Below are 14,073 nucleotides of genomic sequence, written 5' to 3'. Positions count from 1 at the left end.
ATTCTTATCGTGCAGAAGAAAAGCAGCCCCCATTCTGGTGCTCTCCCAACTTTGGAAAGCCATGTGATGAAAATGACCTTCAAACTCCAAGCAAGAAGACCTTCAGACTCCAATCAAGACAGAGGAGAGCTTCATGGCTGCCGTTTCCTGTAGGAAAGCACCACGAAGAGAAGGCAGCGAGGGTTTGCTCTGCCATCATCTGTGGAGTCAAGGGCAGAAGAAAAAGGAGGAGGAACCTCAACACGTGTCAAGAAAATCCACCTGAGTCCATAGTCAGCACCACCCCAGTCTCTGTCTAATGAACTGAGATTTAAGAGGTTGGTATAGGCAACTGTGGAGCCGTCCACAGTAAGGCTGGGTCAAATCCTCTGGTGGGCTGCACCCCTTGCATGGCATTTGGGGGTACTGCTGGCACCTCACAGAGGTTTGGGCTTCAGCAACAGCAGGCACGGGGTGGAAACTTTCCTCTTCCTTCCTTTCTTTTATTTTACTTATTTAGTTTTTTAAATTAAACCCCAAACAGCTGGCGTGCAGATGTTGACCTGCTTGCTGCCATCCCAGTGGGCGGGCAACGCCACTGCCTTTTCCTTAATACTTTGCATCAAAAATTGGAAGTGCCACGTAAAGCCTAAATGCAATTATTGGGGTTTTATTATTATTGTTGTTGTTGTTGTTATAATAGAGCTGGTGGAGCAGCAGCAAGAGGGAGCAGCTCACCCTGCCTGTTTGCCAGCGCTGCAGCATCCTGTGGAGAAGAGAGTTTTCCTCATGTTGGCCACCCACTTCTGCTTGCACAGGAAACACCCAGCCCATGGCACTGCACAGGCAATCAGGTAACATTTCCCTTCACTAATCACAGGAATTACTGCTGTCAGAGGCATGAAAGGGGATAAAAGCCCAGATTTGATCTTGCTTGCTCCAGCCATGGCATTCACCTCCACCTCCTGGACCCTCAGCAGCCAGACATGACCTTGGGTATCCCTTTCCCTGCCTGGAATGTGTTTGAACATTGGCCCTGGGGATGCCAGGGGAAGCATCAGAGGTTCCAGCCCCACATCAAGCAAAGGGCACAGGTAGGAAACAGCTACTCTGGTGATGCCTCCTTGTGTTTTTGTAGCGCTGGTGATCCGGGGGAAGTGCATTTATTTGTTTGGGAGCTTTGAACAGAAGTGCCAACAGATGCACTGTGTACTAAAACCACGAAAGCCACTATTATGCTTTCAGGAAGAGAACAGAGAGGAGAAAGACTGCAGGCATTGGAGATAAACACACTCAGAATTATGGAAAGGCAATATTTAATAGTTCACCAATTGTGTTCTCATTTCCATGCTATGTTACCCCTAGAGCTGAATTAAATATGGATTTTTTTTGTTGTTGTTGTTTAAAGGAAAAAAAAAAGGCACAAACTCCAGCATCTACCACCACCAAAAATTAAAATGTTGGCTGCTGCCCCTCCTGTTTCTCATGCCTGCACCACTGCATCCCCCCTTTTAGGCAGCCTGGGGCAGTTCATGTTCCTTCCCAATGGCTCTGCCCGGGGGACAGTCACCTGTTTGCCAGGGTTATGCTGAGAGCCCAGCAAGGGAAATAGGAATTTTTTATGAAGTCTCTCTGTAAAGGGTGTGTTTTACCCTTCACACCTGATTTTTTTTCTCTAGCACATCTGCAGATCTAGAGAAATTCAGGCAACTTGATGGAGGGTGGGAAGACACAGGAGGTAAAAAGCAGTTCTGGGAGGTCCTTACACCAGCTTCACCTCCAAGAGCTGTAACAGGGTGAAATCAAGGCCCATCCAGTATTTTTTTCCCCACAGTTGCTACAGGCATATTTTCAGGGAAGAATAAAACCAGGAAAGCTGATATGACTGGTCCTGATGTCATAGAGTCATAAAATGACCTGGGTTGGAAGGGAGCTTGGAGATCATCCAGTTCCACTCCCCCTGCCACGGGCAGGGACACCTTCCACTAGCCCAGCTTGCTCCAAGCCCCATCCAACCCAGCCTTGGACACTTCCAGGGATGGGGCAGCCACATCTTCTCTGGGCAACCTGTGCCAGGACCCCACCACCCTCCCAGGAAAGAATTCCTTCCCCATATCCCATCTAACCCTGCCCTCTGGCAGTCTTTATTTATTCCCCCTTGTCCTGTCACTCCAGGCCCTTAGAAATAGTCTCTCTCCATCTTTTTTCTTGTCTTCCTTCAGGCCCTGCAAGGCCACAATCAGGTCACTCCAGAGTGTGACTTGTTCTCGCCTGGCTGTCAGTATCTACCTGGTGACTCTTCTCTTACATCTCCACTGTGGGACCCTCTTGCCTGGCACTGATATCCCCCCAAAAACGTGTGTGTGAACAGGCCTTTTAGCACTGCGTTAATGCCACAAACAAAAAGAATAACCACCCCTTAACAGTCCAGCTCTTTCGAGGAGGTAGCACCTTGAATCATTTTTAAATTCATGTGAGGCAACTTGGAACTGCCTCCAAAGGGCTCTCTATAGAGCCAGATTGTACTGCATTTAATACCAATGCTTTTAGCCCTCTCTTTCCTTATTTTCTTGTACTTAGATAGATTTTCCTGTAGAGGACTTTGTTGTTTTTGTGGCTTTTTGTTTTGTTTTTTTTTTTTTTTTCTTTCCAAGTGCCTGTGCTGGCTCACAAGTGACTCAGTACTTGATCAATACTGCTGGTGGCTGTTGGTACAGCCACTGATGGGAAGCCAGCGGGGAATTATTCAGGTGAAAGCCTCCGAGAAAAATCAGTCAGGGGAAGGTCGGTTAGTTTGCTTGGTTTAAACCTTCAGCGCTTTCAGAAACGGGGAGGGGAAACACAGACAGCCAGAAAACAGATTTTGGAGAATGCCAGAGGTATTTAAATACTCAGTGGAGGGAGTTTATAGTGACAAAACACATTACCAGTAAACCAAAAAGGAGCGTATTTCCAATGCCTCTGCACTCTGCAGTAGGAAAAGCCTGTAAGGACATAAGAAAGGGTTTTCTGGTTCAGCTGAAGAGCATGTCTGTACTTACCACAAAGGCTGTCTTGACCTCCAACTGTTTTCCTCTCCAGGGAATCCTGGAGTCTGATGTGATTTCTCTGCCTAGTAACACCCAGCAGATTTTCCTCCCTGCCTTCACTGCATCCCTGTGTGAGCCCACACAAATATCTTCTTCCTCAAGATGTTCAATGTGCAGAGCACTGGTGTTTGCAGATAGGCAGAGGGCAGGGGGGGACTCAAAAACTCCTTCAAGGATCAGATTTCCTTGTAGGTTTTTACAGAATCCCAGAATGGTTTGGGCTGGAAGCGGCCCTAAAGACCATTTAGTTCCACCCCCTGCCATGGACAGGGACACCTTCCACTATCCCAGGTTGTTCCAAGCCCCGTCCAGCCTGGCCTTCAACACTTCCAGGGATGGGACTTCTACCTTGGTACATCCTGCTGTCCTCATCTCTAGCCCAACACAGCTTGGAGTGAGCAGAAGAACTCTCCCTGCCTTCCTCCTCTTATCCTTGGGCTTGAAGTTTATTCCTGATGCTTGCAGGTTGTTAACTGCCCCCCCACCCCCACCCCACCCCAACCAACATTATCTGATGCCAAGTGATGCAGGGAGAGGTCACGCTGCCTTTGATGGTCCCATGGGGCAGTGGGAAAGTGCTGCTCTCCACCTGGGACTGAGGCAGGTCACACCACGCTGTGGACCTCGTGCTGCTCTGCTCCGGGGATGCTCCGCTGTCAGAACCCTCCCCGGGGACTTTCCGCTCCAGCAGAGCGTCCTGACCTTGCAGCTCTAAAGGTACTTGAGAAAACACCCACATCACATCTGTGGCTGGGTTTGGGCAGCCAGAGGGAGGAGCAGCAGCTCCTGGGCACCCAGCAGACACCTCTGCTTGGGAAACCCAGTGCCTGCCAGCAATGCTCTCTCCCTGAGCCTTGTTTCTGTGTTTCCCTCTCATTCCAGCCCCATGCAAGGGATGCTGAGCTCCACACCAAGTGTGCCATCCATCTTCCCAGCTATGTTGCTGTCACATCTTCCAGGAAGGGGCAGATTAAAAAAAATCGGCCTGGACAGGGTTTCTTCGTTAAATGGAAACTGTTTTGGTGGAGAAACGGTGACCTGAATCCCTCCCTGGTCCCTGACCACTTACAGGGGATGTTTGTACCTGGGGGAAAAAAGTGTGGGGCTGAACTTGGCAGGGGGGGCCCTGGTGAAAGCCTTGGCAGCACAGCAATGCATCACAGCCTGTGAAAATGCGAGTGTCACCCCCAGGCTAAAGCCAGCCCTGAGAAACCTGCCAGGCCAGGTGAAACCAGCCAGAAGTGACTTCCCCCATCCTCCTCGGGAGAGAAGATAAATGTCATCAGTCATCAGCCGTCACGGCTCACACAAGGCACATTTTTCTCTCCCTGGTTCTGAGCTGAAAACCACTCTGGAGGGAGGGAGGGAGAAGGGAAAGCACAGGGAGGGCGAAGGGGAGCTGTGAATCCTGCTAAACTTCTCCTGTCCCTCGGGTGGCTCTGTCAGCGCTGATGGAAAAGCGTGTGCGTGAAGCTGGGGGAAACAAGGCACGTGAGCGCCTGAGCACTGGAAAGGCAGCCAGAGCAGGTAGATAAATGGGTGTCTGGGTGTGAGCAGGCATCTGTGCAATGCCCAGGCCTGCAGAGGTGGAGCCCAAACTCTCAGCACCTGCCACTTCTGCTGCAGAAATGCTCCTTCAGCAGGCCACTGCCGAATGCGAGCAGTGGTGGGCGGCGAGGGTCAAGAGAAGCTTCGTTATGTGACATAACACATTAAAATATGGAAAATATCTAAAATTGTTAGCAAGTTGAAGCTGAAACTTTAACGTGTCTTGATAGCCCTTCAAGTTTTGAGGGGCTGAAAGTCCTCCATCCCTTCCCAGAAGCTGCCTGCTCATTTTTGGCATGGCTACCTGAGCTGAGCTAGCCCATCATCCCTAAGTCCCCCACCTCGACTGCCCATCACTGAATCATTAAGGTTGGATAAGATCTTTGAGACCACCCAGTCCAGCCATTAACCCAGCTCTGCCAGCTCCACCACTAAAGCTTTTCCCTAGGCATCACATCTGCACCTTTTTTGCACACTTCTAGGGACGGCGATTCCAGCAAATCATCCTTCGGAAGTCGTCCCAGTGGCTCACGAGCAAGGCGGAGAGAAAGCAGCGGACTGGGAAGAGTTACAGCAAGAGGAGATTTGCCAGCTGGGAAGCCCAGCTTCTCACCCAGCTTCCAGGTCGTTTAAAGTTAATGGTGAGCAACAAATCCTCTAAACCAGTTAATTCCAGTCACAAAAGCCAGGGAAGTATTTTCAGTGCAGTGGGCAGTGCTGGGCTGCACAGGTGGCAGGAGCAGGCAGGGAAAAGGGGATACTTATCCTAAGAAAGAGGAGCTTTTGCTGTGAGCCACTTCACAATTTGGATGATTAACCCTTGCGCCCCCCATGGGGGATAAAATTATGGGTCTCCTCTTGAAACCCTGGTTGTTGCTGCTTGGTGTCCCTTGTCAGGACAAGAGGAGGTGATTCCATGGTCAGCTCAATTCAGATGCTTTCCTTGGGGGTACCTGGCACCAAAACACCTTCTGTGTATCTAACAGTCTAAGTGGAACCTTACCCATGACCTTGTCCAGTCTCCCCTGGAGCCCAGGCAACCTCTTGGCATCTGTGGCATCCCATAGGAAGTGATCTGTCACTCCAAACCATTCCCTTCCTTGGGAAGTGCTGGAATCACTATCTCTAGAGGGATTTAAAAGATGTGTGGATGTGGGTTAGTGGCAGGCCTGGCAGTGCTGGGGAAATGGTTGGAGTCAGAGGGCTTTTCCAACCTGAATGATCCTGTGAGAAATCACTTATCCCCTTTGACAGCATCCCCAACCCATGGGGCTCTGCCAAAACACCTCCAACCCTGCTCAAGGACCATCAAGGGATTTCTAATCTTAATTCACCCCAGGGAGAAAAGGACAAATCCTGCTGAATCCAGGACGACTTCAGGTCATGCAGATAAAACTCCACTGCCAAACTTTGCTCGGAGCAGAGCCTGACACGTAATTCCATGCAAATAGCTTGCTAAGTAAGTGAATTGAGCTTCTCTCACCTCTGGAAAACTGCTCCTGAACGTGCTGCGACCCGCGGTGTCCTCGGGTGAACCAGGTATTGGAAATCATTCACCGCTTCAAAATTTGTTCTTGGGCTTATTTTGCTCAGTAAACGAGCTGTGCAGATTGGCAGCACCTGGTCACATAGACCACCAAGGGTTTTCTTCCCCTTCCTAAACATGCCAGGAGTCAGCGGGGTGGGATGAGCCCTGGGAAGAGGCTGGGGACACACAGGATTACCAGATTTTGGAGTGTTTCAAACCTTGGCCCCCCCACCCCGAGCAACAAAACTTTTGTGTCAGGCATGGCTCCAAGGGGAAAATGGGCCCTGGCAGAGAAGGTAGCTCAGATTTCACCTTCTTGTATTGAGTTCACAAGTAAATAATCACCTGTGAACTTGCTGCTGCTTCGATCTGCCCCACTGACCAACCTCGGTCGAGGCCTGGGAAATTCTCCTTCGTTAGGTGATTTGCATCAGATGAGCCAGAGGAGAAGTGCCAAGGAAAAGAACTACTTTATATATATTTTTTTTTTTTTAATTTTTCTTTTTTTTTAATGTGAACGCATCAGGCAGCATTTGCAACATTTTGCCCAGAGGATATTCAGTTCTGGTATCGCTATTTTCGTGGTGCTCTCTCTGCAATGATTAATTTAAAGTGCCAGCATCAGGAATCATGGGAACATATGAGAAACCCAGTTTTTCTTTTAAAATAGAAGTAAGTTTTCTTCCCGGCATTACAGCAAAAAAAAAAAAAAAAAAAAAAAACAACTGGGAGAAAGGTCATCATTAAAGAGATGTAAAACTCCCCTCTGCTTCTCATCTAATCTCATATTTTTTTTCCTTCCATTTCTTAATTTGGAGGAGAAGAAACCCTCCCGTTCGGTGTGCACCATATGGTTGCAGATCACCAAAATGGAAAAAGCCAATATGATCCAACCTTTAGGAGCAGATGCCCCGATTTCCCTCAGCCAGGATGCTCAGCACAGGCACAGCAGCCACCACCTTACCTTACCTCTTTCAGGAGCTTTCCTATTCCAATGCCTGAACACCTTTTCCGTGAAGAAATTCTTCCTAGTATCCAATCTAAACCTCTCCTGGCACAGCTGGAGGCTGTTTCCTCTCATCCTGTCCCTTGTTCCCTGGGAGCAGAGCCCGACCCCCAGTGACTCCCCCCTCCTGTCAGGGAGTTGCAGAGAGCAAGAAGGTCCTCGCTGAGCTTCTTCTTCTCCAGGATGAGCCCTCCCAGCTCCCTCAGCTGCTCTTGGCGCTCCAGCCCCTTCCCCAGCCCCGTTCCCTTCCCTGGACGTGCTCCAGTCCCTCTTGAAGTGCTGGGCTCAAAACTGAACAAAGGATCCAAGGTGTGGCCTCACCAGCACCCAGCACAGAGTGACAATATGTGAGGCATCTCCCCATCAGCTGGAGGTGGGATTTCTGGAGCATTTCTGCCCCATCCTTAACCCCAAACCCGTCCACTTTCCAGGGTGTCACATGCACGTGTGCTCTGCTTCACCCCTGGTGATCCTTCCCTCAGTTCACCAACTCGTCACCTCCCGCTGCCCCCACACTTATCCCAGGGCTCCCCCATCCTCTTCTGTGTGTGTCACCTTGCCATTATTATGCTCTGCACATCCCTCTCCTCTCGTTCATCCCCTTGTTTCAGGCACCCCGGGGTGAATCCCATCCCTTTGATGGCAAACCCCTTCCCCGAGGAAGCCGAGGGCTCGCACTTATTTACCGGGAGAAGGATAAGCTACGGCGTTTATAGAAAGCATATTAATAATTTTGCCCTTTCCCTCCACATTTACCAAATTGATTTTTGAACTGCCAGCAGTCAGATTGCAATAAATATAGTTGAAATCCATTGCACGTAATGGTTTATAAATTGTGAATCATAATTCAGCGGGAGCCCTGGGTTTGGCTTGCTGGCTGCTGCCGGGGCGTGCATGCGCGCCCGTGTTTTCCTTTCTCCAGCCCTTCAGCCTGCACAGCTCTCCAGTGGAGTAATAAATTGGGAATAGTAGAAGCTCTGCTAACTAAATTTCCCTTGTCAGTTGGAAAATTTTGTGCTGGGCGTGACGTTCCTGCGAACAGCGCGAGGTAAATAATGAAAATGAAATATCGACCTGGGTGGGAACAGCTTTGCTAAGCCCCCCAAAAGTTTGGACCTAGTGAAGGAGAGATGCTTGGGAAGGGGGAGTATCCAACAGCAGTTGGATGCCCCTCGAATGGGGGTGGTGATGACTGTGCCTCCACCAAAATGACCTTTGCACAACCCTATCCCTGCAGCCAGAAGGCACTGGGAGGGGAAGCAGGAGGGTTTGGAGCAGCCAGTGAGATTCCCCTGGGATGCAGAGTCCAGGCTGGAGCTCAGCGCAGCACCCAGGCAGGAAAATCCATATCTGCCACAGATTAATCGCCTGTCGGGCGAAATGTGGCCCAGATATTTTTAAACCGTGGGGGCCATTAGTTGCTCTCCAGATGGGCCTGCTCACCTGCTCCTTTAACAACATGTTGTGACACCACCTTATTTTATAAGTATTCCTTTCGGACTTATTAACTCTAAGCTGTCGCATCCCATTTGGAGGGAGGGAAATGCCATCGAGGTGACAGCTCTGGTCAGGCCAAAACTGTTTAATGAGGTGTTATGTGGGCCAGGAAACTGAAGCACCCAATCCAGGATTTTTGGAGAGGAAAAGGGAAGCATGGATCAGGAGCGGTGGCATTTGCATTGCTTTTCATTTTCCTGCTCTTTCCTCAGCGTGTTTTTCCTCGTGTTTATTGTGGGACGGGCGCGTGAACTTCATCTGGAACCTGCGGTTGTTAAAACGAGGAAGAGGATGGGAATATTCAAAACGTCATCCTGGCAACAGGAAGGGTCTGCAATAGTGGCACATCCCTAGGCATAGTCCCTTTTTTGTGCCAAACCCCCTTTTCCTGAAAAAACACCCCCCCCTCCACCTCCGGGTGCGCGCCTTTGGGCGAGGGGAGAGGAAGTGCCAACAGGAACAGGAGAGGGGCGGGGGTGAAGTCATGGAAAAGGGAAAACAAACTAAGTCTCACATGTGGGAATTGGCTGCCAGAGCAGAAGAAGGGTGGAAAAAGGGACTTCAGGGCTTCCCATCCCCTTGCTGGTGGCAGAGGGCTCAGGGCAGCGCTGGGGATGGGAAGGAGGAGATCGGTGCTCGGCTCGGTGCTTTGAGGGTTTTTTTTTTCCCGAGCAAGTTTATGTCAGGAAATACTACTACTAATAATAGTAACAACAATAGGCTTGGGGAAAAAACCACGTCTTGTAATGAGACTCCGGGAAACTGGTGAGTTTGGGGGGTGTTTGCCCCTTGCCAAGCCCTGCCCCTCCATGCCAAGGCAGGGGTGTCAGGGTGGGGGTCTGGGCACCTCTTTTCCAGTATCAGCCCACTTATTTTCCAGTATCAGCCCACTGCCCCTTTGCTGGAGGCGAGGAGTGACAGCACTGAAAGTTGTGGTGGGACTTGCTGCTCTTGGAGCCAGTGCACGGGAATGAACAGATACAGCCAGGCAGGTGAATTTTGGGAGAAGAGAGGCACCTGTGATGCTCCACCCCTCGTTTTTGTTGCCGATAACCACATCCACCTCCAGAGGCTTTAGCCATGCCAGTGCTGTAATTCCCTCACCTGCATCCTGGCCCTGCTGTCAGCTTTTTAAAGGAGGCTTTGTGGCTGCTGCTGTAAACTCCAGGATCTGGTGGGTAGGAGGTGTTGGATGTGGGTGCTTGGAGGCTCCCCTGGGTGCTGTGGGATGCACAGGTAGGAGATAACAGCAGCTCTAGAATGTCTGTGAGGTTTGAACACCTGTCACAGAGGGTTGTTTTTTCTTTTTTTTTTTTTTTTTTTTACAGATAGTCCTGGATAATAATTTGCTGACACCTCTGCTCTCCTTCCAAGAGTGCCAAGGGTTTATATTTTCCTATGGTGAGCAGCTTCTATTTTTCAGTTTTAGGAGTAAAAAGGAAAACCTCGGTCCTAATTCTTGACAGAGCATTCTCCAAACTGCCTGTGCTCGGCCTTGCTCCCATTTTATTTACGTTACAATCACAGCAGAGATTTGCTTGGAAAAATTGAATAAGTAGCCAAGAAGAATACACACAACTGCCCAGGAGAGATAATCAGTTGTTAAAACATGCCTGCTGCTCTAATTAGAAAGGAAATGAAATTGGGTTTAGAGTGGAATTAACTGAAGGCTCCCTTATCCTGTCCATCTACTCTGCTCTCCCAGCCCTTCTGGGCAAATATGATGAAAAGGGAAAAGAAAGCTGGTCCTCTCTGAAGCACCTGTTCCCTGGAGATCCCTCCAGAGCCTGGGCCTGAGCAAAGCCAGGGAAAGACACCCTGTCCCTTCTGCTCATCCAAAATGTGCCTTTGGCCTCAGTACCACCAGTTCTAGAGGCTCACACAGAGCTCTTGTTTCACCGCTGCCTTGTACTAATTTTTGGCATCCAGGGAATAGGCAGAAGTAGATTGATTGTGGCTAATAGGTGGTTTAAGCTGTTAGAAATGATTTTTCTGTTGATTAAATCTTAGTGGGTACCACAGATATCATCTCCTTCTCCAAGTGAAGGGTTAAAAGGGTCATTGCTGCTGATACAATGGGAATAACACTTCAGACTTCGCCTCTCCTTTGAAAGGAGAAGCACTCTGGCCCTTGAATCTGTCCCCTCAGGGGGAAGGGGTGTAGATAGGTGGGCTGTGTTATGTGGTCAGCGCTCTTTTGCTGTCTGCTTCGTGATCCTGTCCCTTCCTGAGCACAGGGCGATCCATCCTCTGGCCTTTCCCCGGGGAAGGGCCCCTCCCTGCTCTCTGCTGTTTGGGGAATGACTCTGGGTTTCCCACACGTGGGTTTCCAGGATGCCCACAGCCCTTAAAAATGGGCAAAATTAAACACTAGCGGTGATAAAAAAAGGAGCTCCGAGGGTTCGCTGTGACACCTTCTCTCTGCTTTCACTCGAAATCCAGCTTTGCAGATTCCGAGGAGGAAAACAAGATGTCAGCACCTGCAAACCCAGAAATGATGGCTCTGGAACTGGCTTGGGGTGTTGATGGGGAGCTGGGGACGGGGAGTAGCCGGGATCTCCAGCAGGGCACTGTGCAGGCACTGGTGGGAGAAGCTCCTTCATCCAAGTGAGGAGAAGAAACTGGCCCATGGGAGGACTTTGCCAACATGAATGTCGAGCTGAAGTCTTTTTCTGAACACCAGCTATGCCAGTTTTTACTCCTGCTGGCTGATTTGAAATTATTTACTGGCAGAAGTCGATGTTTGGAGAAATTTTGATATTTCTAGGCAAGCTCCTTTGCAGGCATCTCTTCATCATCCCCTCTGAGCCTGGATACCGATGGCAGGGCCCTTCCAACCACATCTCCCAAAGGGCCCAGGCCCTGGATAGGTGCTTCACCAGAGTGCTATGTGCATCCCAGCAATTTGGGTGTTCCTCCTCTCCTCATCATCCTCCCAACATCTCCTCTTTGTTAAACTCTGCATTTAATACCTGTGTGACTCCAGGTGTTAGCAAGGAAGGAAGCCACTTCTGGCTTTTCCCTTGGATTGAGTTCATAAAATCACTGAAGGGTTTGGTTTGAGAGGGACTTTAAAGATGATCTAATTCCAAGCTTCCTGCCATGGGGCATTCCTATAGATCCTAGCTTTCTGCCTGACTGGCTTGGCTGGCTCTAAGGAGATCCTTGCTGATAAATGAGCAAATTGCCGGATGGCTAAAAAATGTACGCTCTGTGTCCTCTATAATTTGTTCTACCACAAAACTGTCATGGAAGTGAAATGCAATCGATGGATCAGACCTGAAGGCTTCAATTTAATCTCTACAAAGATTAATCTCTGAAGAGTCAAAGTTTTCCCTTGTTATCTCTTTTTTTTCAGTGCCACCAGAGCCCCATCCCATCACACTCAGACAAAATCCTCAGGTAATTTCACACCTTTGCACTTTTTGTTTCCTTTCTTTAAATAAAACTCCCTCCTCATCTGGAGGGTCAGAAGATGTACCATCTAAATCCAACTGAAATCCTGTTCTCTGGTTGAGGCACTGGCAAAAATGAAGAAGTGGGGTTGATCTGGCACAGGTTGCCCAGAGAAGCTGTGGCTGCCCCATCCCTGGAAGTGTCCAAGGCCAGGTTGGACGGGGCTTGGAGCAACCTGGGCTAGTGGAAGGTGTCCTTGCCCATGGCAGGGGGTTGGAATTGGATGATCTTGAAGGTCCCTTCCAACCCAAAGCACTCCATGACTCTGTGATCTACCTCACCTGGCTCTCCTGGACACTTTTTCCCAGAAAAGCATCTCTGATGGTTTCTATTTTTACTTCCACTCGTGACTGAATTGTAACACTGCTCGCTTTCATAGGAGACCCAGGAACCTCAGCTTGTCCCTCTTGCACTTGCCTGCTGGGCCTGGGGATGGGTTGGGGCCACGATCTTTGCTCTGGGGGATTTCTGAAGGCATCTCATTTGTTTCAAGCCCAAGACAGGGCCCAGCCCTTGGATGCAGCATTATATGTCCAAAGGAAACCCCATTCCCCCGGAGGCTTGTCTGCCCTCTCCAACCTGCAGAGCTGCAGAGGAGTCCACCACGTAGCAGCTGGGAGGTAGCTGATCTGCAGAAATTTGTGTTTTACTTGTTTCTGGGTGTTTTAATCTGTTGCAATTAGCTTGCTTCCTTTATGGCCATTTGTTGTGCTGATTGTTTGCCATATAAATTTGGGCCTGAGCCAGAGAAAGCAGCGGTCTGGAAAACCAGCTGGTACCTGAATCTGGTCAGAGCACTGGGCTGATGCACAGATTATTTTATGATGACTTATTTTGAGCCATGAAGAGGTGAAGGTTTGGTCTTTACCAGCCTGGAGTATCACTGCCCCCAAAAAACCAGAACTCTACAACCCCTCCACAAGCCCCTACTCCTTGACTCCTGTGTTTGGCTCCTTCTTAAGGTCGAGTTTATGCTGAAAAACAAGTGAAAGCTACTGAAAACTGATCACTATGAGCCAAAGAGATGCTTGATGTTGGTCCCCAGGAGGTGGAGATTTGGGGGCTCCTCCCTGAGGCTGCAGAGGGAGAAAGGCATCACTGCTGCTTCTTGCTCATGTTACCTGACTGGTGCCAGTTCAGAAGAGACTTGTAGGAGTGTAAGAATTTGCTCTCAGAAGATTTGGGAGAACAAAAAACCAAAAAAAAAAAAAAAAGGAGTAGAAAGCTGCTTTGCAAATCTGTTCTGTGTTGCTTGTGGAGTAGGAGGGGATGAATGTGTTAAAAGAGCAAATTTGTCTCTTGGAGGTAAAACATGGCCTCAGTTGAACTTGCAAAATTGCCCATCTGTGGCAACTGGGGTGCCATGATGAGTGGAGAATTTGGGGGGGTACAGGCACTGGCTGGAAGCATTGGTACTGCAGAGCCCCCAGCCTTGCTCTGTGTGCTCTCCTGGTCCTGGTTTTCCCAGGATGCACGTGTGGTCTGAGCCCCTCCTGCTCACCGTGTGCCTGGCACCAGTCAGGATCTCCCAGCAAACTCAACCTGGGCGAGCCCCACTTACCTCCCCAGGAGGGTGGACACGTAGGGGACAGGAGCATCAGCCACCTGGACTCCTGGAGGTAAGGAATAGCCAGCTATACCTGATATAAACTCCCAGATCTTCACCCCCTCAGCACTGCAACTGTTGCTTTAGCCTCGTCAGGAGTTGGGGGCAAAAAAAAAGGGGGGACTCCATCAGGACACACAGCAAGGTGTCCTTCAGCATGCCCCATGCCTGGGCTCAAGCAGGAGAAGTCCCAGGGCATAACTCGGATGCAAAAGGGATGCTGGGAAGGGCGAGCAGCTTTTGGGTCTCCCTGTCACCCTCAAGATGGTCCTGTCTCCCCATCAGGTGCAGCTGTTGTGGGGGGAGGGTATGACTTTCTCCCATCCCTCTCGGGAATTTGGGGTGTCCATCTGGGAGTCTGAGC

The sequence above is a fragment of the Empidonax traillii genome, unplaced genomic scaffold, assembly GCF_003031625.1.
Source record: "Empidonax traillii isolate 1590-97213 ecotype Southwest subspecies unplaced genomic scaffold, ASM303162v1 scaffold387:size635111, whole genome shotgun sequence".
NCBI lineage: Eukaryota > Metazoa > Chordata > Aves > Passeriformes > Tyrannidae > Empidonax > Empidonax traillii.
Note: the sequence above shows the minus strand (reverse complement) of the source record.